The sequence below is a fragment of the Meriones unguiculatus genome, chromosome 18 (assembly GCF_030254825.1).
Source record: "Meriones unguiculatus strain TT.TT164.6M chromosome 18, Bangor_MerUng_6.1, whole genome shotgun sequence".
Classification (NCBI taxonomy): domain Eukaryota; kingdom Metazoa; phylum Chordata; class Mammalia; order Rodentia; family Muridae; genus Meriones; species Meriones unguiculatus.
The window spans coordinates 29,580,906-29,605,750 of NC_083365.1; the positions used below are offsets into that span (position 1 = coordinate 29,580,906).

The following is a 24,845-nucleotide window of genomic DNA, read 5'->3' on the forward strand; positions in this document are numbered from 1 at the left end:
AAAATCTCAAACTGTGGTTTCATTATCACTGACTAGTGAAGGGGAAAGTCAGAAGCTGTAATAGTCCTCTGAGCCAAGTCAAATAACTGCCAAAGTCTTTTTCTACATTAAAGTCTAAATAGACCTTGGTCAACCATCCTCTCATATGTCTTGCTAAAGATTTATAATCTTCCTTAGAAACAAGACGCTAAAGGGAGGCATGTTCAAGCCTGCTGTATTTGCTTATGCTATTTTTTCCTAAGAAGAAGCCCATTATTTTTTCACTATTCTTGTAATGCTTTCTAATACTAAATCTGATCCATTACTTATTTTTCTTTTACTCTATTCTTGCTAAAGCTTTTAATAATCTATCAAAAATATATTTCCTTGAATAGTTAGTTGTGCTGTACCAGGAATCATAGAGAAAAATCAAAAGGCTCATTCAATCCTTAATCTGAAAAAGCAGGATTTTCAGAGTATATCTTTTTGGCATAGATGGCAAGGGGGAACATCCGGGGGTTTCCAGGGAGCGGATTCCAGTAGGAAATGTGTCTCCTGGTCTTAGCAGCATAATTTTATGCTTACATAGCACATTTTTATGCTCATATAGATTCTGGAGTTAGTGTGGCAGTGGGTGATCAAAGAGCAGGCCAATCAGTTCATGTCAGAGACAGTCCCTGTCCTCATTACTATGGAGGCCACTTGGATGCTAAACTGCCATAGGCTACCTGCATGCAGGGGTTCCAGGCCATCTCCATGAGTGGTCCTTGGCTGGAGTAGCAGTTTCAGAAAAGACAATATGTACACCTAAGGAAGCTAACCAAGAAGGACTCTGGCTAAGATGCTCAATCCCCATTCAGAAAGGTGAAGAAGATGGACATCGGAGAAGGGAGAAAACAGGGAACAGGACAGGAGACTGTAACTGAGGGCCTCTGAAAGACTCTACCCAGCAGGATATCGAGGCAGATGTTGATACTCATAGCCAAACTTTGAGCAGAGTGCAGGGAATCTTATGAAAGAAGTGGGAGATAGTAGGACCTGGAGAGGACAGGAGCTCCACAAGGACAGTGACAGATCTTAACTTCAAATCTTAAGATGCAAGTATATAACATGGAGTAATAAGAAAAACCTGCAAAGTAAAAGAGTCCATGGAGGGGAGCAATAGAAAAGGGATTAAGAGGGACCATGTTATTTGATGGGGAAAATGGGAAAAAATGGAGGACTTTATTTGGGGATATGAGAGGTCAGTAAAGAAGGAAAGGGAGAGAGGATGAAAAAAAATGACACTAAGGATGTTTGGAAAGGCCGCCAGAAATTCATATTATTTATTTACCATAAATTCTATATAATATCTGTAAGTCTATGTATATACATATACATATATAGTTTTGGATCTAAAGATATGTTTTAAGATCTAGGTGGGCATTTTTAAGTTGATAGACACAAGATGTGATAAGAGTGTAATTTAGGTTCAGAACTCTCTGGACTCACTAGGAGAGGGTAGATAGTAAAATACTTTCTCCAAGATGGCCAAGTACAAATTGATGGACATTATAACATGGTATATACTCACTCATATAGACATACAACATAGGACAAACCCACTAAAACCTGTGCATCTAAAGAAACTAAGCAAGAGAGAGGACCCTAACTAAAACGTCCAATCCCCATCCAGAAAGGCAAAGAGGATGGACATCAGAAGAAGAAGAAAACAGGAAACAACCTAGGAACCTACCACAGAGGGCCTCTGAAAGCCTCTGCCCTTCAGACTATCAAAGCAGATGCTGAGCCGGATGGGCAACTGTTGGGCAAGTGAATGGAATTTTAGGTAAGAACTGGGAAATAGTAAGAGCTGGAGAGAACAGGGTCTCCACAAGGAGAGCAATAGAACAAGAAAATTTGAACATAGGGAACTTCCCAGAGACTCATACTCCAACCAAGGACTATTCATGGAGATAACCTAGAAACCCTGCACAGATATAGCCCAGGGCAGTTCAGAGTCCAATTGGGTTACATAGTAATGTGAAGAGGGACTGCCTCTGACATAATCTGATTGGCCTGCTCTTTGATCACCTCCCTCTGGGGGGGGGGGGAGCAGCCTTACCAGGCTACAGTAGAGGACAATACAGCCACTTTTGATGTGAACTGACAGACTAAGATCAGAAAGGAGAGGAGAACCTCCCCTATTAGTGGACTTGGGGAGTGGCATGCAAGCAGAGGGAGGAGGGAGGGTGGGATTGGGAGGGGAGGGAGGGGCTTATGGGGGGATGCAGAATGAATAAAGTGTAATTGATGAAAAATTTAAGAAAAAAGGGAAAAAATAATTTAAGAACCTTAAATGACTTTCAAAATTGGAGGAAAACATGGAGTTAGTCAATTGGCATGGAGCACGTCTCGCCCCTGGGGGCAATGGTCTCCTGAACCTACTCAGACCTCGGACACTACCACTGCTAGTTCTAGAACTGACACAGGATGTTCCAACGAGGGGTTAAGGCTTCTCATAATATTTCCTATAAGCCCACACCTGTTTGCCTATATCCCCCATTTTTATTCATTATTAGCCAGATAGAGCCAAGTAATTGTGGTAATGATACTTGCTTTTTTGCCCAATGCTGGAATGCTAGTAAATTTAGGTATGCCCTGGTTACTCGCATGCCTCACTGGGTGCCTGTGCCCATTGATGCCCCTCACGCTATGACTCTCTTCAGACAGAAAAGGGATCTTGGAACTACAGCCACCATTGTTACTACCATCTCATTGACGGCTGTTGGAGCTACCACCAGGGCATTAGCCATGAGTCATACTGGGCAGACTGCTCAGACCCTGAATAATCATTTAGCCAATGTAGCTCATGCCTTAGTTGTACATAAAGGAATTAATGCTCAACTAAAAGGAAGCTTGATGGTGTTCAATCAGAGGATTGACCTCGTGCAGGAGCAAATTGATACCCTATGGCAAATCGCTCAACCTGGCTGTCAATGAAAGTATTCTGGACTTTGTGTCACTAGCATACAACATGAGAATTTTTCCTGTGCTGCAAATCTGTCTAAACAATTGTCTAGCTATATTTTAGGTAATTGGACTGGAGAATTCAATACTACGATGGAACAGCTGAGAGTGGCCATTGTCACAGTAAATTCTACCGGAGTGGACGCAGGACTAGCCACAGGATTATCAACATGGATTGCTGCAGCCATGAATCATCTGAAGGAATGGGCGGGCATGGGAGCGTTAGCAGGCCTTCTGGTGTTGGTCTCCTTGGTTTGCCTGTGGTATATATGCAAGATTAGAGTCTCACAACAGTGTGATGCAGCCATGATCATTCAGGCCTTTACAGCCATTGAAGCAGGACATTCTCCCCAAGCATGGTTGGATACCATAAAAAGCTAAAATGATACGCTCAGGATGCGAGGCTAAGCACTGCACTCAGGGTCAGCCGCTTTGGACCCAGAGAAGAGCATGTCTGATTGCATGCGGGTTGATGCCCCAGGTCCCGCCTCTGAGAAAAAGGTATCAGAAGGGTCTGATGCTCTTTGGGTGGATGACACCTAAATGAACATCGGTACAAAGTCCCAATTTATTTCTAATATCAGAGATCAGACCTCTACTCTTGCCTGATGCATCTAAAACAAAAAGGGGGAACTGTAGAGAGCTGCGGAATGCTATGCCTTAAAGATGGAGCTGGTTTCTGCCTTCCACCTTCCCGATGGTGAGTGCTCTCTGTCATGAACAATTCCACATTTGGCTAAGGCTGAGGATCTGGCTTGCTTCCATGTATGTGGACCTATCTGCATTGCCCCCGTGGCACGCCTGGGTTGGCTACCCAGAGGCTATTTAAGCTGTGGGCTGGCTTTCCCCGGGGTCCGAGGATTGTTCAATGTTCCTGAATAAACTGCATTGAAAAAAAAATAAATGTCATTATTACCTGATTGGTCTCATATTTATTCCTACTGTGTAGAGTTTATTAATGTTAGGGGAAAAGCCATTACTTTTAACAAAAAGAGGGATATGTTGTGGAAGTTTTGGGTTCTCTCAGCAATTGAAACATATAAATTATGAAATTTGCAGGAAAATGGCAGGATCTAGAAAAGATCATCATGAATGAGATATCCCAGAAGGATAAAGACCCACCTTGTATATACTCACTTATAAATGAATATTAGACATATAACATACGATAAATGTTCTAAAATTGGTACACCTAAAGAAGCTAAGCAAGAAGGAAGACCCTGGATAAGATGATCAATCCTCACTCAGAAAGGCAAATAGGACTGACATTGGAAGAGGGAGGAAACCACAGGGGTCCTGTGACAGACTCTACCGAGCAGTGTATCAAAGCAGATGCTGAGGCTCATAACCGAACTTTGGGAAGAGTGCAGGGAATCTTATGAAAAAAGGAAGAAATAGAAAGACCTGGAGGGAACAGGAGCTCCACAAGGAGAGCAACAGAACCAAAAAAATCTGGGCACAGGTGTCTTTTCTGAGACTGATAGTCCAACCGAGGACCATGCATGGAGATAACCTGGAACCCTTGCACAGAAGAAGCAAATGGTAGCTCAGTGTCCAAATAGGTTCCCTAGTCATGTGAACTGACATGAATTGATTGGCCTGCTCTTTGATCACTTTCCCCTGAGTGAAGAGCAGCCTTACCAGGCCACAGAGGAGGACAATACAGCCAGTCCTGATGAGACCTGATAGGCTAGGGTCAGAGGGAAGGGTAGGGAAAGGTAGGAGGCCCTCCACTATCTGTAGACTTGGAGAGGGTCAAGGAAGGAGAAGAGGAAGAGAGTATGGGATTTTGAGGGAATGATGGAGGGGGCTACAGCCAGAATACAGTGAATAAACTGTAATTAATATAAAAATAAGTTAAATTTTAAAATAAAAATTGAATTATATTCAATGCCAAAAATAAAAAATTGACGAATCAGTTATGATATGTAAATATGTTCTTGTTTTAATCTTAAATGTAGGGTATGGAATTGATTTTAGTTTGTTCACAGCTGATAATTGCCTCTTGTGCTTCAGAGAAGCATGTGATCATTGCCACCCTGAAGTAGTGAAATTCTGAGGACCCTGCAAGAGTATAAATATGAAAATCCAGAGAGAGAAAGTATGTGAGCTTGGAGGAGACAGGGGGAGGGAATGCTTCCAAGAAAGAAGTCTGCTTGCTGCATTTGCTGGTTTGCTGGTTATCTGGACTGCTGGATATCCTGGTGAGTGAAATTGGTATTTCCTTCCAAAGAACCTGACAACCCTACCCAGCCAAAATTAAAGAAGTCTACATTCCCTTTCCCCTTCTAACCTTCTTTCTCTTCTACCTATGGCTGGAAATTGCAAGAGAGGTAGAGGCTTTAGGAATCTCAGATAATTTAGAGTCTAAATATGAGTGCGTAGCAAGGAGGCCTGTGCTTGGGGGAAGGGGAAGTGCAGGGTGGTTAAATATTTGCCACTCTCAGTTCCCGGAGATGCCTATGGGTGACCGGGATCCAAACTCTTCCATTTCATGGTTTTCCCCTCTTGCCCAGGAAGCCTTAATATTGATATTCTGGCTTCAGCTGCTCCTCCACTCACCTTCTAGTCTCTGAAGAAAGAAATTGAAGAGAATATCAGGAGAAAAAAAGATCTCTCGTGCTCATGGATGGGTACGATTAACAAAGTGAAAATGGCCATTCTGATGAAAGCAATCTACATTTCAATGCAATTCCCATGAAAATACCAACACAATTCTTACAGACGTTGAAAAAACAGTTCTCAATTTCATATGGAAAAACAAAAACAAAAACAAACCAGAATTCCTAAAACAATCCTGTACAACAATAGATCCTCTAGAGGTATTTCCATCCCTGATCTCAAGCTGTACTACAGAGCAATAGTAATAAAAACTGTATAGTACTGTCATAGAAACAGAATGATGGATCAATGTATCAAATAGAAGACCCAGAAATAAACCCACACACCTACAAATACTTGATTTTTGACCATACAGTGGAAATCATACAATGGAAAAAAGACAGAATCTTTAACAAATGGTGCTGGTCTAACTTGATGTCTACATGTAGAAAAATGCAAATAGATCCAAATTTATCACCGTGCACAATACTAAAGTCCAAGTGGATGAAATACTTCAACATAAAACCAAATACATTAAATCAGTTAGAAAAAAAGTGCAGAAGAGCCTTGACCTCATTGGCACAGGACACAACTTCCTGAACAGAACATCAACAGCACACACTCTAAGATCAACAATCAGTCAATGGGACCTCACATAACTGAAAAGCTTCTGTAAAGCAAAGGACACTGTTGTCAGAACAAAATGACAGCCTACAGACTGGGAAAGGATCTTCACCAACTCTATATCCGATGGAGGGCTAATATCTAGACTATATAAAGAATTCAAGAAGTTAAAAAGCAACAAATCAATTATTCCAATAAAAAATGGGGTACACAGCTAAACAGAGAATTCTCAACAGAGGAATATCAAATGAACAGAAACACTTTAAAAAATGTTCAATGTCCTTGGTCTTCAGAGAAATGCAAATCAAAAAGAGCCTGAGATTTCACCTTGCACCAGTCAGAATGGCTAAGATAAAAAACTCAAGGGACTTCTCATTACTTGTGGGAATGGAAGAGGTCAAAGAGCCAGCCACTGAGTTCCTGTCAGAGACACTCCCTGTTCCCCTTATTAGGGTATTCCACTTGGATAATAAGCTGCCGTGGGCTATATCTTAGCAGGGGTTCTAGGTTATATCCAAACATGATCATTGGTTGGAGAATCTTTCTCAGAAAAGACCCCTGTGCCCAGATATATTTGGTCCTTGTGGAGCTGTTGTCCTCTCCTGGTCTTATGAACTCCCCCTTTCTTTATATGAGGAGGACATTGCAACTAGTCCTGATGAGACCTGAGAGCCAGATGGAAGGTGAGGAGGACCTCCCCTATCAGTGGACTTAGAGAGGGGCAGTGTGGAGATGAGGGAGGGACCACCATATTGGGAGGGAATGAAGGAGGGGACTACAGCTGGGATACAAAGTAAAACTCTAATTAACATAAAAAATTAAAAAATTATAAAAAGAAAAAATCAAGGGACAACACATGCTGGAGAAGATGTGGAGAAAGGGAAACCTTGCGCCACTGCTGGTGGGAATGTAAACTTGTACAATCACTTTGGAAATCAATCTGGCACTTTCTCAGAGAATTTGGAATAGTGCTACTTCATTATCGAACTCAACCGCTTTACTCAGCAATTAAAAACAATGAAATCATGAAATTTGCAAGCAAAAGGTAGGATCTAGAAAAGATCATTCTGAGTGAGGTATCCCAGAAGCAGAAAGACACACATGGCATATACGCATTTATAAGTGGATACTAGAACTATAAGATAGGATAAACATACTGACATGTATACAACTAAAGAAGCTAAATAAAAAGGAGGACCCAGGGTAAGAGAATCAATCCTCACTTAGAAAGACAAAGGGGAAGGACATTGGAAGAAGGAGAAAACAAGAAACAGGACAGAAGCCTATCACTGAGGGCCTCTGAAATTCTCTACCTAGCAGTGTATCAAAGCAGACACTGAGACTCATAATCAAATTTTGGGCAGAGTACAGGGAATTATATGAAAGAAAGCGGCATTAGTTAGACCTTGAGAGGACAGGAGCTCCACAAGGAGAGCAACAAAACTAAATATCTGGGCTCAGGTGCATTTGTGTATTTTCTAAGACTGATACTCCAACTAAGGTACCTTCATGAATATAATCTAGAACCCCTGATCAGATGTGGCCCATGGCAGCCCATTATTCAAATGGAATTCCCAGATAAGGGGAACAGGGACTGTCTCTGACATGAACTCAGTGGTTGGCTCTGTGATCACCCCGAGGGAGGAGCAGCCTTGCCAGGACACAGAGGAGGATATAGAAGCCAGTCCTGATGACCTGATAAACTAGGGTTGAATGGAAGGGGAGGTGGAGCTATCCTATCAGTGGACTTGGAGAAGGGCATGGGAGGAGCTGAGGGAAGGAGGGTGGGATTGGGAGGGAATGAGGAAGGGGGTTACAGCTGGGATGCAAAGTGAAAAAATTTAACTAATAAAAATTAAAAATTTAATAAAAAAAAAGTTAAGAAAAAAGATGCTCAAGTATACAGGACATTTCCACATTTCCTCAACCATGTTGTAGCATCTTTATTTGTAATAACCAAAAGCTGGAAACAACCCAGATGCTCCTCAGTTGAGGAATGGATACAGAAATTGTGGTACATCTACACAATGGAATATTACTCAGCAATAAAAACATGGAAATCATGAAATTTTCAGGCAAATGGTTGATTATGCTCTTATGCTGGCCTTTACCATATGCTTCTCCATAGCCTGGTCTGTTTGTTCTTAGAACCTGCACTGAACAATAGATCTGCCCATATCTGGAGTTTAGAAATTGGAGTAGTCTTCAGGACAACAAGAGAGATCCAGGGGAACACGAATGGGTGCCGGCCTTTCTGATAAACATCCAGGATGGTGCATGTGTTTCGAAAGGAAGAATGAGGGTGCAGGTGCCTTGAAGGGCAGGGCCTTTTGTGGAGTTGTGTGATGCAGGCACCTGACTTGGCAGTTGCAGGGGTAAAGGTCATCCTCCTCATGTAGCAGCCAGGGGATATCCAGTGCCTCAGAAGGCAGCTGAGCTGTGCTTTACAAGCTTACCAGACACTGATCTCATTGGAACTCAGATTTGTCTGGGCTCAGCCATCTTTACTCCAGGATTTTATATGATTTTATTGTCTATCTGGTCTTCACAGGGACACCAGAAGAACCATGGTTTGAAGGCTGAGACGCTGTCACAGGAACCCAGACGCTGTCTTGGGGAGGCTGGAAAAATCTGATGTCTGGCTTCTGAAGTGGAGGTTTTCGAGAACAGGTGGTCTACCCTCATAAAAGAGCAGGGAGCTCACACTTCATAATTCCTAGATCTGGGAGATGGCCATGGGCGTCCAGGATCTGATTTTTCCCAAGTTCTGGAGTGTCCCTCCAGTCAGAGAAGCACCAAAGCCAGTGTTTTGAATCCAGCCATCTGTTTACTTATCGTTTCTGCATTCTCTGATATTCTGCCCTTTAGATACAGTACACACTGGAAACAGCTGTCTTAGAACCCCTGATCATTCATACTTGTATTCCAGTGAATAATACACAATATTGTGATTAATAATCATTATTTTCTTCTAAGTATATTAAGCCTATACCTGAACTGGTAGAGTGGTAAAAATTCAGAATAAAAGTCAGTGTCCTTACTTTAAATTTATCCTGTGATGTCTTTCTCAGTTATTTGAAGACTTTAGTACAGATTTCTGGATATTATTATTTATTAACCTTTTCATAGCATTTTCCACCTCTTTATTTCTCAGTGTATAAATGGCTGGATTTAGGAGAGGTGTAAAAATAGAATAGAATACAGCAAAAATTTTGTCCAACCATGTGATATTGAGGGGCCACACATAGAGAAAGGTGCAGGGCACAAAGAAGATCATCACCACCGTGATGTGGGCAGTACACCTAGACAGGGCCTTAGAATCACCAGCTTTAGAGCTCTGTTTTATAGTTCTAAGGATATCTGTATAGGATACGAACAACAAAATGAAGCTGGGTATACCCACAAACCCACAGCCAACATTTGTGAAAATATCCAAGTCATGGGAATCCACACAAGCTAACTTGATTACCAGTGGTATATCACAGAAAAAATTATCAATTTCCTTGGGCCCACAAAAAGGCAGCTGCACAATCACTACCAGATGACTCAAGGCATGGCATGAGCCAATGGTCCAGGAAATCAACACCAACCCAGTGCATCTTTTCCGGTTCATGATGATGAAGTAGCGGAGTGATTTGCAGATGGCCACATAGTGGTCATAAGCCATTACCACCAACAGTACTATCTTTCCTGCAGCAATGCAATGGTGAAGAAGACTTGAGACATGCAGCCTGAAAAGGAAATGGTCTTGTTTTCTCTGAGAAAGTCTGTGATCATTTTAGGAGTGGTGACTGTGGAAAGCCACATGTCAACAAAGGACAGGTTTGCCAACAGGAAGTACATAGGGGAATGGAGATGGGAATCCACGGTTATTAAGACCATGACAAGAATATTTCCAGATACAATGAGTACATAAAGCATCAAAAACATTATGAAGAGTAAGAACTGAGTACTCTGTGAGTGGGCAAGTCCCCAAAGTACAAATTCTGATACCACAGACTGATTCTTTTCATACATTCTATTCAATATATCTTTAGAAAGAACCTAAAGAAAGAGAAAAGTTAATTAGAAGGATGCAAAGAATAAGTTCACTAGTTGAACATGACATTCACGTTGAAAGGTAACATCAACATGTGAAATGGAAACTTTTAATGTAAAGATAAGTCTTTGCCCAGTTTTATAAACTTTGCTGCCCAACGTGAGAGCTAATGAGCTGAGTGTAGCTGCCCAAGAAGGATTTTTTCCATTTCTTTACCGATAAAATCAAAACACTTAATTCAATACTGTGTTTGGAGATGTAAAGGAAAACAAACACAGAGAAATCAGAAATCCTTGAGAGTATTTGAAGTGAAACGATATATAGGAATGTTTTTTTTAAGTATATTTTAATGTATATTTTTAACACAATATTGTTTGACCTGTTTAGGCAGTCTTATTGTTAGGCTGAGAACTATATTTACAATGCATTTATGTGTATTTATTTGTGAGTGTGAATATATATAATCACCTTTCTTTAAAATGCTTGCTACTTAGAGTTTGTCCAAAATGACAAACACCTCTTTAATGACTACAGAATATGCATATTCAAAGAACATATCAGCCATGCTGACTGTTTTCAGAACTCTTACAAATATTTCAAGCTTCCTCTTCCTTTGATCAGGACTGTTACAAATATTTTAGAAGGTCCAAATTCAATTCAATCTTCTAATACTTTATCTGAAATTCTTTTAACCTGGTGGCAATATTCACAGAAAATGCTACCTTTGGCTTTTAGACAAATGAAATTCAAAAGTCAGTGAAAATAACCTGCCTTAATGATAATTTTAGGCACATGTAAAGCAACTATTTATCTTTTTCTCTGCTTAAAGATTTTTATCCATGTCAATTGTTTATATTAAAATTCTAAACTCTGTAATAGTGTCAATATTTGTACTTTTTTTTAACATTTGTGGATATAGTCAGAATTATTCACTTCAGTAGATCCTAACTGGTAGAACCTCATGATTTAAGAGTCGTCCTGAAGTTGATTGTAATGTCTTGTTTCCTGGCAGACTCAAAATGATTTCTGAAATGGACAATGTTGTACCTCTTCTCATTTGACTTGCCGTTACATTACTTCTATTTTTAAGCAAAAAAAAAAAAAAATCTTATCTATAGTGTACTCTATGATTAAACAATACTGTGTCTGATTAAGATACAGGAAATTATTGTGCAATGTTTAGCTGGTTGCTGATTATATGAATCATTAAATAAAAAAATGAAGTTCTTATGATGAGGAAAAGAATATACTGAGGATGTGCCTTTTGGTGATATTTGCATTCATGGCAAAGCACAGAAACTTAAGTTGAATTAGGAAATGTAGAGAAAAGTCATTCATTGGCTGCTAAAATGACAGAAAATAAAGCAACATTGCTCAAATCCACATATAATGGAAATTGATAAAAGAGACATATTCAAGAATAATCCTCATGGAAAGTGTTTGAAAAATGGAATGACTTACCAAACTCATGTTTTTTTCCAAGATCATATTTTCTTCCATCTGACATGTGCTTGTGAAGACCTCTGTGTCATGAAGAGACAGTCTCTTAGAAGCATTTCCCCTTAGCCTAACATGTATTCACTCCCTGATGTCGTCACATGGGTGAACGCGTTTGTTCTGTAATTTGAACTGAATGGGAACCTTGAATAGAATTATTTTAGATGTTTATTATCAATTGCTTTGTTAATCATGATGCCAAGTGCTACATATCTGTGAAGTTAGAGAGAAGTTCTTATTCATCACCTCAGAACTCACAATATTACACCATTACTGAAAGTTATTCACTTGACCAATAAGGGCCAAGACGTTTTCTGCTACCTTGATATGGTACTTTGTCTACATCGCCAAAGTGAATAAAAGTGTTTTGTAGTTAGAAGGATCCAAATCATGGAAATTCATGATTAGTTTAATAGGCTTAGTTTATTACCAGTGATATGTTACAGAAGTAACTGTCAATAATAATGGACACACAGAGAGGCAGATGCAGAACTGCCTCAACTTGTCTATCTCTTGACATGCACAAAAGCCCATGGCCCAGGAATTCAACACCAAACCAGTACAAAATAGTTGTGGGTGTGCATATGGCCATACATAACTCATAAGCCATTCCCACCAGCAGTACCATCTATCCTGTGCCAATGCATTGGGTAAAGTTATGCAACCTGCAAAGGAAGTAGTCTTGTTTTTCTTGAGAAAGTCTGTGATCATCTTGGGCGTTGTGTCTGAGGAGAGCTTGTTGGTCAGTTTGGCCAACAAGAAGTACATAGGGAAATGGAGATGGGGGTCAGTGGTTATTAAGACCATGATGACAATATTTACATATATGGTGAGCAGATAAAGCATCAAAAACACCATAAAGAGCAAGACCTGAACACTCTATGAGTGGGCAAGTCCCCACAGCAAAATTATGATGCCAAAGACTGATTCCCCCTATACGTTTTATTCACTGTGTCTTTAGAAACAGCCTGAAGAGAAAGAAAGGATGTGGAAAGTGAGTTATCTAGTTGAACCTGACATTCATATTGTTATGAAGTTAACATCTGCACCTGAAATAGAAAAGCACAATGTAAGGACAAGTCTTTGTCAGCTTTGGGAATCATTGCTGCCCAAAGTGAAAGCTAATGAGCCAAATGTAACTGCCCAAGAAGAGAAGCATCCAGTGTCACTGTTCTGTACATGCTCTACCAGGAAATTATTACAGGGGTGCAAGGAGGAAGCAAGATAGTGATTTGAAGTCTGAAAATATGTGTGGTCTCACCAGTAAGTGAGTTTCTGACCATTAATATAGTAAGAAGTAGTCTGAATGTGTCCTCAGCAATCATGAACGTTCAAAGCAGAAGGAAGTTTTATACTTTTGACCTGATAGGAAATACATTTAACTTCAGTATAAAAGTTCAGATACAAAGAGAGCAACAGAACAAGAAAATTTGAACACAGGGAACTTCCCAGAGACTCATACTCCAACCAAGGACTATTCATGGAGATAACCATGAACCCCTGCACAGATGTAGCCCATGGCAGTTCAGTGTCCAAGTGGGTTACATAGTAATGGGAAGAGAGACTGCCTCTGACATAATATGATTGGCCTGCTCTTTGATCACCTCCCCTGAGGGAGGAGCAGCCTTACCAGGCCACAGTAGAGGACAATGCAGCCACTTTTGATGTGAACTGATAGACTAAGTTCAGAAAGGAGAGGAGAACCTCCCCTATCAGTGGACTTGGGGATGGGCATGCATGCAGAAAGGGGAGGGAGGGTGGGATCGGGAGGGGAGGAGGGTGGGGCTTATGGGGGGATACAAAATGAATAAAGTGTAATTAATAAAAAATTTAAAAAAATTAAAAAAGTTCAGATACAATATTTCTTATTTTTTAATTAAAATTTTATTTTTTATATTAATGATGGTTTATTCACTTTGTATCCCAGCTGTAGCCCCCTTCCTCATTCCCTCCTAATCCCACCCTCCCTTTCTCATTTCCTCCCATGCCTTCTCCAAGTCCACTGATAGGGAAGATCTTTATCCCCTTCCATCTGACCCTAGCTTATCAGGTCTCACCAGGACTGGCTTCATTGTCCTCTTCTGTGGCCTGGCAAGGCTGCTCCCTCCCCAGGGGTGGATGTTCAAAGAGCAGGCCACTGAGTTTGTGTCAGAGATAGTCCCTGTTCTGCTTACTATTGAACCCACTTGTATACTGAGCTGCCATGGGCTACATTTGAGTAGGGTTCTAGGTTATATACATGTATGGTAATATTTCTATTTTTAACAGCATATATAATGATCCTGTTAATCATCAGTAATTTCTGTGATATTGTTGAATCAAAATATTTGGTTAAGAGTCTCAGCCTCTGCTTTGATAACTCAATCAGTAGAGTCTTTCAGAGGTCATCTGTGGTAGTCTCCTTGGTCCCTGTCTTCTGCTTCTGATGTCTATCATATTTGCCATTCTGGGCAGGGAATCTTATGAAAGCAGGGGAGATAGAAAGTCCTGAGGGGACAGGAACTCCAAAAGGAGACCAACAGAGCCATAAAAACTGAGCCCTGGGGGCTCAGAAGAGAATGAAATCTCTGTAATGCTGGATTTGTTTGTAGGTATTGTTGAAATTTGTTTTTGTCATTGAATATCTTGTTTTCTCCATCTATGAGGACTGAGAGTTTTGCTGGGTATAGTAGCCTGGGCTGACATCTGTGTTCTCTTAGGGTCTGCATGATATCCGTCCAGGCCCTTCTGGCTTTCATAGTCTCTGTTGAAAAGTCAGGTGTGATTCTAATGGGTTTGCCATTATATGTTACTTGGCCTTTTTCCCTTGCAGCTTTTAGTATTTTTTCTTTGTTCTGTATACTTACTGTTTTGATTATTATGTGGCAGGAGGATTTTCTTTTCTGGTCAAATTTGTTGGGTGTTCTGTAGGCCTCATGTATTCTAATTGGCCTCTCCTTTAGCTTGGGGAAATTTTCTTCAATGATTTTGTTGAAAATATTTTCTGGGCCTTGGAGAAGGGAGTCTTCTTTTTCCTCTATACCTATTATTCTTAGGTTTTGTCTTTTCATATTGTCTTGCATTTCTTGGACGGTCTGTGTCAGGAATTTTTCGGATTTAACATTTTCTTTGACAGATACATCGATTTCTTCCATTGTATCTTCTACACCTGAGATTCTTTCTTCCATCTCTTTTAGTCTGTTGGTTATGCTTACCTCTGTACTTCCTGTTTTCTTCCCTAGATTCTTCCTTTCCATTATTTCTTCCATTTGTGTTTTCTTTAATTTTTCCAATTCTATCTTCAGGTCTTGAGTTGTTTTGTTTACTTCCTTCACCTGTCTGATTGTACTTTCCTGTTTTTCTTTTAGTTCCTTCAACTCTGTTTCTATCATTTCATTCAGTGTTTTAAGCATTTCCTTTCTAAAGGCCATAAACTGTTTGGCTGCAGCTTCCTCTATTTCTTTACGGATGGCAATATTCTGTTTGAGTTTATCTTCCTCCATGTCTTTACGAATCTTATTTGTTTCCTCTGTTATCATCCTCATGAGCATACTTGTTAGATCATCTTCTTGGATTTCAGTTATGGTGGGGTGTCCAGGGCTACTTGCCCCTGGGTAACTGGGTTCTGGAGATGCCATATTGCTCTGTCTTTTGTTGCTTGAGCTTTTACGCTCACCTCTACCCATTGTGTTATCTTAGGAGTTTGGGGTTATTTTCTGGTGGTTCCTGGGGATCCTGTGGTGGAGAGAATCCCCTTTGCAGAAAGCTGGTTTTTCCTGAAGGATGTCTTCTCAGCTTTTTGGGTATAGTCCCTGGATGGCTGGTGTTTTTTCAGGAGTTGCTCACCTCAGGGATATAGACCTGAGTGGTAACTGTGGTCTTTGTTAGTTGAGAAGGTTCTCCTCTCACCCAGGGAAGTCCTGAGGGCAGCTGCCCTGTTCCTGGGTTTCTTGTTGCAAATTTAATGATCAGCTGCTGTGACCCAGTTGGACATCAGGCGCGCCTCAACTGTTTGTGCTTGTGTCTGGAGCACAGCTGAGTGCTGGCGCCTCGGCCCCACTAGACTGCTAGACTTTTTCTAGGGAAGGATTGGGTGATTTAGATCAGTACAGTTTCCTTCCTTCCCCGTGGATTCTCTGGAGACACGGACTCCTAGTGTCTTTTTTTTGCCCTGGTGCACACTGCTCAGTGTCCGCCAGCTGGCTGGCCACAGAAATTTGCCTGTGCCTGGAGCACAGCTGAGTGATGGAGGCTCAGTCTCTGCCAGCTGTCTGGTGCGCAGAAACTGCCTGTATCTGCCTTTGCGGCTTTTGGGAGCCTGAGAGGCTCCCTAAGCTGGGTAATTTTCCGGGGACCTTTTCAGGTTGGGGGTGAGTTGAGTGCTCTGAGATCAGACCCGCCGTTTCTATCTCTGGCGGCGAATCAGGCGCGCAGGCAGGCAGGGCTCTGTGCCGGAACCTGGGTCCCCGGCTCTGGCTCCGGGCTGGCGCCTGGGGTGCCCGTGGAACCCGCCCGAGTCTTTTCCAGGGGATGTCTGGGTGACCTAAGGCCGGTCCCAATCGTTTCCTGTACCCTGGGGTTATCTCTCAACTGAAAATTCCAGTCTCTGATAGTGTGGTGCCCAAGGTTCAGTCTGGGACCGTGACCAGAGACACTGGCTTGTGGCTCTGGGTTGGGGCTGGTGCTGGCGGCCGGCAGCCAAGCGTCTGGCGGAACCGGGATCTCTTTCGCGGTTTAGCCGGGTGAGTTAAAAGCTGATTGAATCCCCCACCGTGGGGTATCCTCTCACCTGGGAAACACAATGACTGTGTTTTATGGCCGAGAGTTCTGATTGCTGTTCACTGTGCTGATCCTGCTGTGCTGCTGCTCAGAATGAGAGTCCTCCCGGCGCTGCCATCTTGCCCCTCCTCTGAGAATGAAATCTCAACCAAAGTTAATTCATGGAGAGGACCTAAAACCCAGGCTCAGATCTAGCACATAGATTCAGTCTGCACGTGGGGTCACTAATAAATGGAGCAAGAACTTTCTCTGGCATGAACTCAGTGCCAGGCTGTCTCCTCCCCTGGGGGATGCAGCCCTGCCAGTCCACAGAGGAAGACAATGTAACCAGTCCTGATGAGACCTGTTATTCTAGGGTCAAATAGAAAGGAGGAGGACCTACCCTATCAGTGGCCAAGGGAAGGGGCATAGGGGGAGAATTGAGAGGGAGAGTGTGATTGGGAAGGAGTGAGGGAGGGGTCCACAGCTGGGACACAAATTGAATAAATTGTAATAAATAATAATAGTAATAATAATAATAACACTTGTTTAAAGCTATAATTTAGATGTTCCAATTTGGTTGAGACCATGCTATACAGACTACCATATAAGAAATACAAAAACTAGAATCATAATAATTTATTCACAAAAAATTGACATAGGACTTATTTATTTAGCTAACTGATTTTTGAGGTACCGCTGCAAATACATCTATAACTGGCATCAAAAGAAGAAGATAATTCACATTCAAACCTAAAGCCTGAAAGTTTCATTTAGTTTAGTTTTAGCAGCTGAATTAGTTGAATTTTATCAATGAATCTTTGGAATCCTTAGACTGAAATATTAGAGTTGCCTGACAGTGATAATATATTATGTATCATCTATCCTCTGCTTTCTCATTATATCATTTACCTATTGACTTCTATATATTTTGAAAGAAGAAAATAAGTTACTTAAAACTACAAGCAAATGGTGCTTTAATCATCAACCTTGGATGGATGTGAATGTTGAACTTTTAGTGAACAGCATTTATTCACCAGAAAGTACAGGCAGAGTGCTAACATTCAATCTGTATTAGAAAATATTCAAGCTGGATGGTGGGAAATCCTTGTCCACATTCTTCCATCTACAGTAATTTTCCTGGTAATTTTCAATTTTTAGGTCTTATTCTGTTATTTTATGAGAACTCTGTAGTTAAAAGAAGAGAGCAGGTGAACAATGGATATTCTCTCATTATATTCACCTTCCCTTTTTGTGAGGACTCCAAAGGTTGAGGATGAAAAGTACGTTCTAAAGACATTAGGTAACACATATATTTGCTATAGAAGCAGGATGGTAAATGAGAGTTTTGTGTGCTATAAATCTATGTACTGTCTAGAGATTACCAGATTCTCAAAAGAAAAATTCAGTGATATTATACCAGACAGGTATATGAAGCTTGACATTTTTGATAATCTGAATTCTACTAAATTGGTTTCTTGTTATTCAGAAAAATTTCAGAGTAGCTTTAAAAAACCCATTTTGTAACTTCTTTTATAAAAAATATTTTTATTAATTATAGTTTATTCAATTTGTATCACAGCTGTAGCCCCCTCCTACATCACCTCCCAATACCACCCTCCTTTTCTCATCTTCTCCCATGCCCCTCTCCAAGTCCACTCATAGGGGAGGTCCTCCTTCCTTTCCCTCTGATCCAGGCCTATCAGGTCTCATCAGGACTGGATGCATATTCTAGAACAATTCACTGGGATAATAGAAGTTTAGTATTTATCTTGTAAGATAGAAATTTGTTTCAAGATAACCATAGACATTTTTAGAAGACAATTATCAATCAAAATGTAACAGTTTCACAATTAAGTTTTATATTGCTCTTATTCAGAATCATGGAGGAATGGTCATATTGTTTACTAATATTAATACAGGTTTAGCAGGGTTATTTGATCAAGGATAGATTTTTAAATAAGTAAAATATGATTTGTACCTAACCAGCAGTGAGTAATATGTACGGTCTTCTCGTAGAAGTATTTGATTCCATTTCTTCACCTACAAAATTAACACAGGTAAGTCGAAAATATATTGGGAAGATGTAAACACACATGCACACAAAGTGAAATCAGCAGGATTTTCTAGTATTTGTAGTTAAAATATTCTTAACACATGCTGGAGAGGTTGTGGAGAAAGGGGAACCCTCCTCCACTGCTGGTGGGAATGTAAACTGGTACAACCACTCTGGAAATCTATCTGGCGCTTTCTAAGACAATTAGGAATAGTGCTTCCTCAAGACCCAGCTATACCACTGCTAGGTATATACCCAAAGTTTGCTCAAGTACACAAAAGGGATACTTGCTCAACCATGTTTATAGCAGCTTTATTTGTAATAGCCAGAACCTGGAAACAACCCAGATGTCCATCAACGTAAGAATGGGTACAGAAATTGTGGTATTTCTACACAATGGAATACTACTCAGCAATCAAAAAGGAGGAAATCATGAAATTTGCAGGCAAATGGTGGGATCTAGAAAAGATCATTCTGAGTGAAATATCCCAGAAGGAGAAAGACAAACATGGGATATACTCACTTATATAGACCTATAAGATATGATAAACATAATGAAATCTATACACCTAAAAAAGATAATCAATTGAGCGGACATGGGGTAAGATGATCAATCCTCATTTAGAAAGACAGATGGGATGTGCTTTGAACGTATGACAGGAGTCTACTGAGCTCATCTGAAAGACTCTAACTAGCAGTGTTTTCAAAGCAAAGACTCATGACCAAACCTTTGGCAGAGTACAGGAAATCATAAGAAAGATTGGGATTAGTCTGATACAGAAAGGATAGGAGTGCCACAAGGACCAAATATATCTGGGCACAGGGTCTTTTCTAAGACTGACATTCAACCAAGGACCATGTATGGCTATAACCTAGAACCTCCACTCAGATGTAGCCTGTGGTAGCTCAGTAACCAATTGGTTTCCCAAAGTGAGGGGAACAAGGACTATTTCTAACAGGAACTCAATGACTGGCTCTTTGGTCTCCCCACCCCGGAAGGGAGGAGTCCTGTTTGGTCACAGAGGAGGGCTTTGCAGCCAGTCCTGAAGATACCTGATAAAATAGGATCAGATGAATGAGGAGGAGGTCCCCCCCTATCAGTGGACCTGGAAAGGGGCACGGTGGATATGAGGGAGTCGAGGGAGGGGCTGGGACGGAATGAGGGATCGGGACACGGCTGGGATACAGAGTTAATAAAATGTAACTGATAAGAAAAATAAAATAAAATATAATAAAAAAGAATTTACGCCTTTCTCTGTAATTTTATGCATGTTTTTAAGCAATATTGTTTGTACTGTTTTAAGCAAGGATTTTATTATTCTGCTGAACATATGTATATGAACATATATCTTCACTTTTTTTTTTCAATGCAGTTTATTCAGGAACCTTGAACAATCTTCTGACCCTGGGGAAAGCCAGCCCACAGCTTAAATAGCCTCTGGGTAGCCAACCCAGGCGTGCCATGTGGGCAATGCAGATAGGTCCACATACATGGAAGCAAGCCAGATCTTCGGCCTTAGCCAAATGTGGAATTGTTCGTGACAGAGAGCACTCACCATCGGGAAGGTGGAAGGCAGAAACCAGCTCCATCTTTAAGGCATAGCATTCTGCAGCTCTCTACAGTTCCCCCTTTTTGTTTTGGACACATCAGGCAAGAGTAGAGGTCTGATCTCTGATATTAGAAATAAATTGGGACTTTGTACCGATGTTCTTTACATATTCTTTACAGACCTGGAAAGAAAAATTCTCAACTTCATATGGAATAACAAGAAACCCAGAATTGCCAAAACAATCCTCTACAATAAAAGATCTTCTGGAGGTATCTCCATCCCTGATCTTAAGCTGTACTATAGAGCAATAGTTTTAAAAACTGCATGGTACTGGCATAGAAACAGAATGGTGGATCAATGGAACCGAACAGAGGACCCAGAAATAAACCCACACACTTATGGACACCTGATCTTTAACAAAGATGCCAAAACCATTCAATGGAAAAAAGATAGCGTCTTCAACAAATGGTGCTGGTCCAACTGGATGTCTACATGTAGAAAAATGAAAATAGATCTGTACTTATCACCCTGCACAAAACTGAAGTCTAAGTGGATCAAAGACCTCAACATAAAACCAGACACATTAAATCGGATTGAAAAAAAAGTGGGTAATACCCTAGAACTCATTGGTACAGGAGAAAACTTCCTGAACAGACCACCAACAGCACAGGCTCTAAGAGCAACAATCAATAAATGGGACCTCATGAAACTGAAAAGCTTCTGTAAAGCAAAGGACACTGTCATCAAAACAAAGCGACCGCCTACAGATTGGGAAAGAATCTTCACCAACCCTTTATCTGACAGAGGGCTAATATCCAGTATACATAAAGAACTAAAGAAACTGAAAAGCAGCAAACCAAGTAATCCACTTAAAAAATGGGGAACAGAGCTAAACAGAGAACTCTCTGTAGATTAATACCGAATGGCAGAGAAGCACTTAAAGAAATGCTCAACCTCACTAGCCATTAGGGAAATGCAAATCAAAACAACCCTGAGATTTCACCTTACACCCATGAGAATGGCCAAGATCAAAAACTCAAGTGACAACACATGCTGGAGAGGTTGTGGAGAAAGGGGAACCCTTCTCCACTGCTGGTGGAAATGTAAACTTCACTTTTCTTTAAAATACTTGATACTTACATTTTCTCTAAGTTGATGAACATCTATTCAGTAACTATGGACTGTGTTGATTCAAATACATATTAGCTATGCTGAGTGTTTCCTAGGCACCTGACAACCATTTCATGGTCCCTTGTTTGTTTCTCAGTAGTGCTATATGTACTTGAGAGGGCATGGATTCTGTCAAATGTTCTATTACCTCATTTGGAATTTTTTCTATTAACTTTGTGGCTATTCTCATAGAAAGTACTAAGTTTAGGTTTTAGATCAATAATATAAAAATAAATGAAAGGAAACATACCAAATTATCCTTTTAGGATCACTTAAACCAATATTTTTTTTCTTTCTGCTGATAAAAGGTTTTTCCAAGTAGATTGCTTTGTATCAAAATTCTAAACTCTGTAATAATTTTAATATTTGTATTTTGCAAGCATATCTGGATATAATCGAATTATATACCTTACTAGAAACCATGTGGTGGATCATGAAGACTTTATATTGTACTGTAGTTACTCCTAACATCTTGTTGCTGGGAGACTGCTTGATCTGAATTCTGAAATGAAAAGTAGTTTTGTCTCTCTCCACTCACCTGACTATTTCCTCCTATTTCTGAATTAAAAATTATCTACTGTGCAGTCTATGATCAAACTACATTTTTCCTAATTATGACACAAGGAATTCTTCTATAGTGTTAGCTGGATGCTGCTCATACTTATCACTGGATAAAAAATGATGATCTTTTCATGTAGACAGTAACACACTAAGGATGCACTTCTGCAGTGTGTGAGTCCACAGAAAATTCTGGTGGCTTAAAAGATAGTGAAACCCTTTTTAACTATCTTATAACAGGACATATGATAAAGAAAATATCTTCAAGTCTATACATAATGTAATCAATAGAAAAGATACCTAGAAATATTTGAAGAATAATCTTAGCATGTTTCATAAATTAAATGACTTACAAAACTCATACTTTTCTCCTTGATCTTATTATTTTCCATCAGATGTGTGCTTCTGAAGACATCATTTCATGCAGATGCAGTCTCTTGGAAGCCCATTCTCTAAGCCTGACCTATATTAACCTCGAGAAGCTACTCCCATAGGTGAATTGACTTGTTTTGTATTCTGAGCAACATGAGGACCATGGAAATAATTATCATGGATATCTCTCAGGGATTTGTTTCTTAATAATGATACCAAGCGCTACTTATTTGTAAAACTATAGAGAAATTCTTTTTTATTTCCTCCTTTATTTATTTTTTATTTTTTTTAATATTAGTTACAGTTTATTAACTTTGTATCCCAACTGTAGTCTGCTCCCTCATTCCCTCCCAATCCCACACTCCCTCCCTCATCTTCTCTCTACCCCTTTCCAAGTCCACTTATAGAGGAGCACCTCCTCCCCTTTCATCTGACTCTGTTTTATCAGGTATCTTCAGGACTGGCTGCAAAGTCTTCCTTTGTGCCCTAGCAGGGCTGCTCCTTCCTTGGGGGGTCGGGAGGTCAAAGAGCCCACCATAGAGTTCATGTCAGAAATAGTCCGTGGCCCCCTTACTAGGGAAACCCACTTGGATGCTAAGTTGGCATGGGCTACATCTGAACAGGAGTTCCAGGTTATATCCATACATGGTCCTTGGTTGGAGATACAGTCTCACAAAAGACCCCTGTGCCCAGATATATTTGGTCCTTGTGGAGCTCCTGTCTTCTCCAGGTCATACTAACTCACCGCTTTTCATATGATTTTCTGCACTCTGCCAATGTTTTGGTTATGAGTCTCAGTATCTGCTTTGATACACTGTTAGGTAGAGTCTTTCAGAGGCCTTTGGTGGTAGGCTCCTGTCCTGTTACTTGTTTTCCCCTACATCCACTGTCCATGCCATTTGTCTTTCTATGTGAGGATTGATCATTTTACCCTGGGTTCTCTTTCTTGTTCATCTTCTTTAGGTGTATAGATTTCAGTATGTTTATCCTATCTTATAGGCCTATATAAGTGAGTATATACCATGTGTGTCGTTCTGCTTTTATGATACCTCACTCAGGATGATTATTTCTAGGTCCCACCATTTGCCTGCAAATTTCATGATTTCCTCATTTTTAATTGCTGAGTAGTATTCCATTGTGTAAAAGTACCACAATTTCTGTATCCATTACTCAACTGAGGGACATCTGGTTGTTTACAGGTTCTGGCTGCTATAAATAAAGCTGCTATAAACATGTTTGTGCAAATGTCCTTGTTGTGTACTTGAGCATCTTTTGGATATATGCCTAGGAGTTGTATGGCTGGATCTTGAGGAAGCGCTATTCCTAATTGTCTGAGAAAGCACCAGATTGATTTCCAAAGTGGTTGTACAAGTTTGCATTCCCACCAGCAGTGGAGGAGGGTTCCCATTTCTCCACAACCTCTCCAGCATGTGTTGTCACTTGAGGTTTTTATCTTAGCCATTCTGATGGGTGTCACGTGAAATCTCATGGTTGTTTTGAATTGCATCTCATTGATGGCTAAGGACATTTAGTATTTCTTTATGTGTTTCTCTGCCATTCTGTATTCCTCTACTGTGAATTCTCTGTTTTGTTTTGTACCCCATTTTTTAATTGGATTGCTTGATTTGTTGCTTTTTAACTTCTTTAGTTCTTTATATATTCTGAATATCAGCCCTCTGTCAGATATAGGATTGGTGAAGATCTTTTTCCAGTCTGTTGGCTGTCGTTTTGTTTTGATGACTTTGTCTTTTGCTTTACAGAAGATTTTCAGTTTCATGAGGTCCCATTTATTGATTGTTGCTCTTAGGTCTTGTGCTGTTGGTGTTCTCATCAGAATGTTGTCTTCTGTGCCAATGAGTTCCAGGCTCTTTCCTACTTTTTCTTCTAATCTATTAGTATATCTGGTTTTATGTTGAGATCTTTGATCCACTTGGACTTTAGTTTTGTAGAGTGTGACAAGTATAGATCTATTTGCATTTTTCTGCATGTAGACATCCAGTTGGACCTGCACCATTTGTTGAAGATGCTGTCTTTTTTCCATTGAATGGTTTTGGGTTATTTGTTAAAAATCAAGTATTCATAGGTGTGTGGGTTTATTTCTGGGTCTTCTATTCAGTTCCATTGATCCACCATTCTCTTTCTATGCCAATACCATGCAGTTTTTATTACGATTTCTCTGTAGTACAGCTTGAGATCAGGGATGGTGATGCCTCCAGTTGATCTGTTGTTGTACAAGATCATTTTGGAAATTCTGGGTTTTTCTTTTTTTTTTTTTTGTTTCTCCATATGAAGTTGATAATTTTTCTCTCAAGGTCTATAAAGAATTGTGTTAGAGATCATCTGGAGATATCTCTATCCCAGATCTCAAGCTGTACTACAGAGCAATAGTAATAAAAACTGCATGGTATTGGCATAGAAACAGAAAAGAGGATCCAGAAATAAAACCACACTCCTATGAATACTTGATTTTTGACAAAGCAGCCAAAACCATTCAATGGAAAAAGACAGCTTCTTCAACAAATGGTGCTGGTCCCACAAGATGTCTACATGCAGCAAAGAGATCCATATTTATCACCCTTCACAAAACTAAAGTCCAAGTGGATTAAAGACCTCAACATAAAACTAGATACTCTAAATTGGTTAGAAGAAAAAG

At 40.2% G+C, this 24,845-nt stretch overlaps 1 pseudogene; it reads right to left on the reverse strand.

Annotated features, from left to right (window-relative positions):
• Nucleotides 1–9,280: 9,280 nt before the first annotated feature.
• LOC110543429 (olfactory receptor 4K3-like) lies at nucleotides 9,281–10,230 on the reverse strand (annotated as a pseudogene).
• Nucleotides 10,231–24,845: the final 14,615 nt, after the last annotated feature.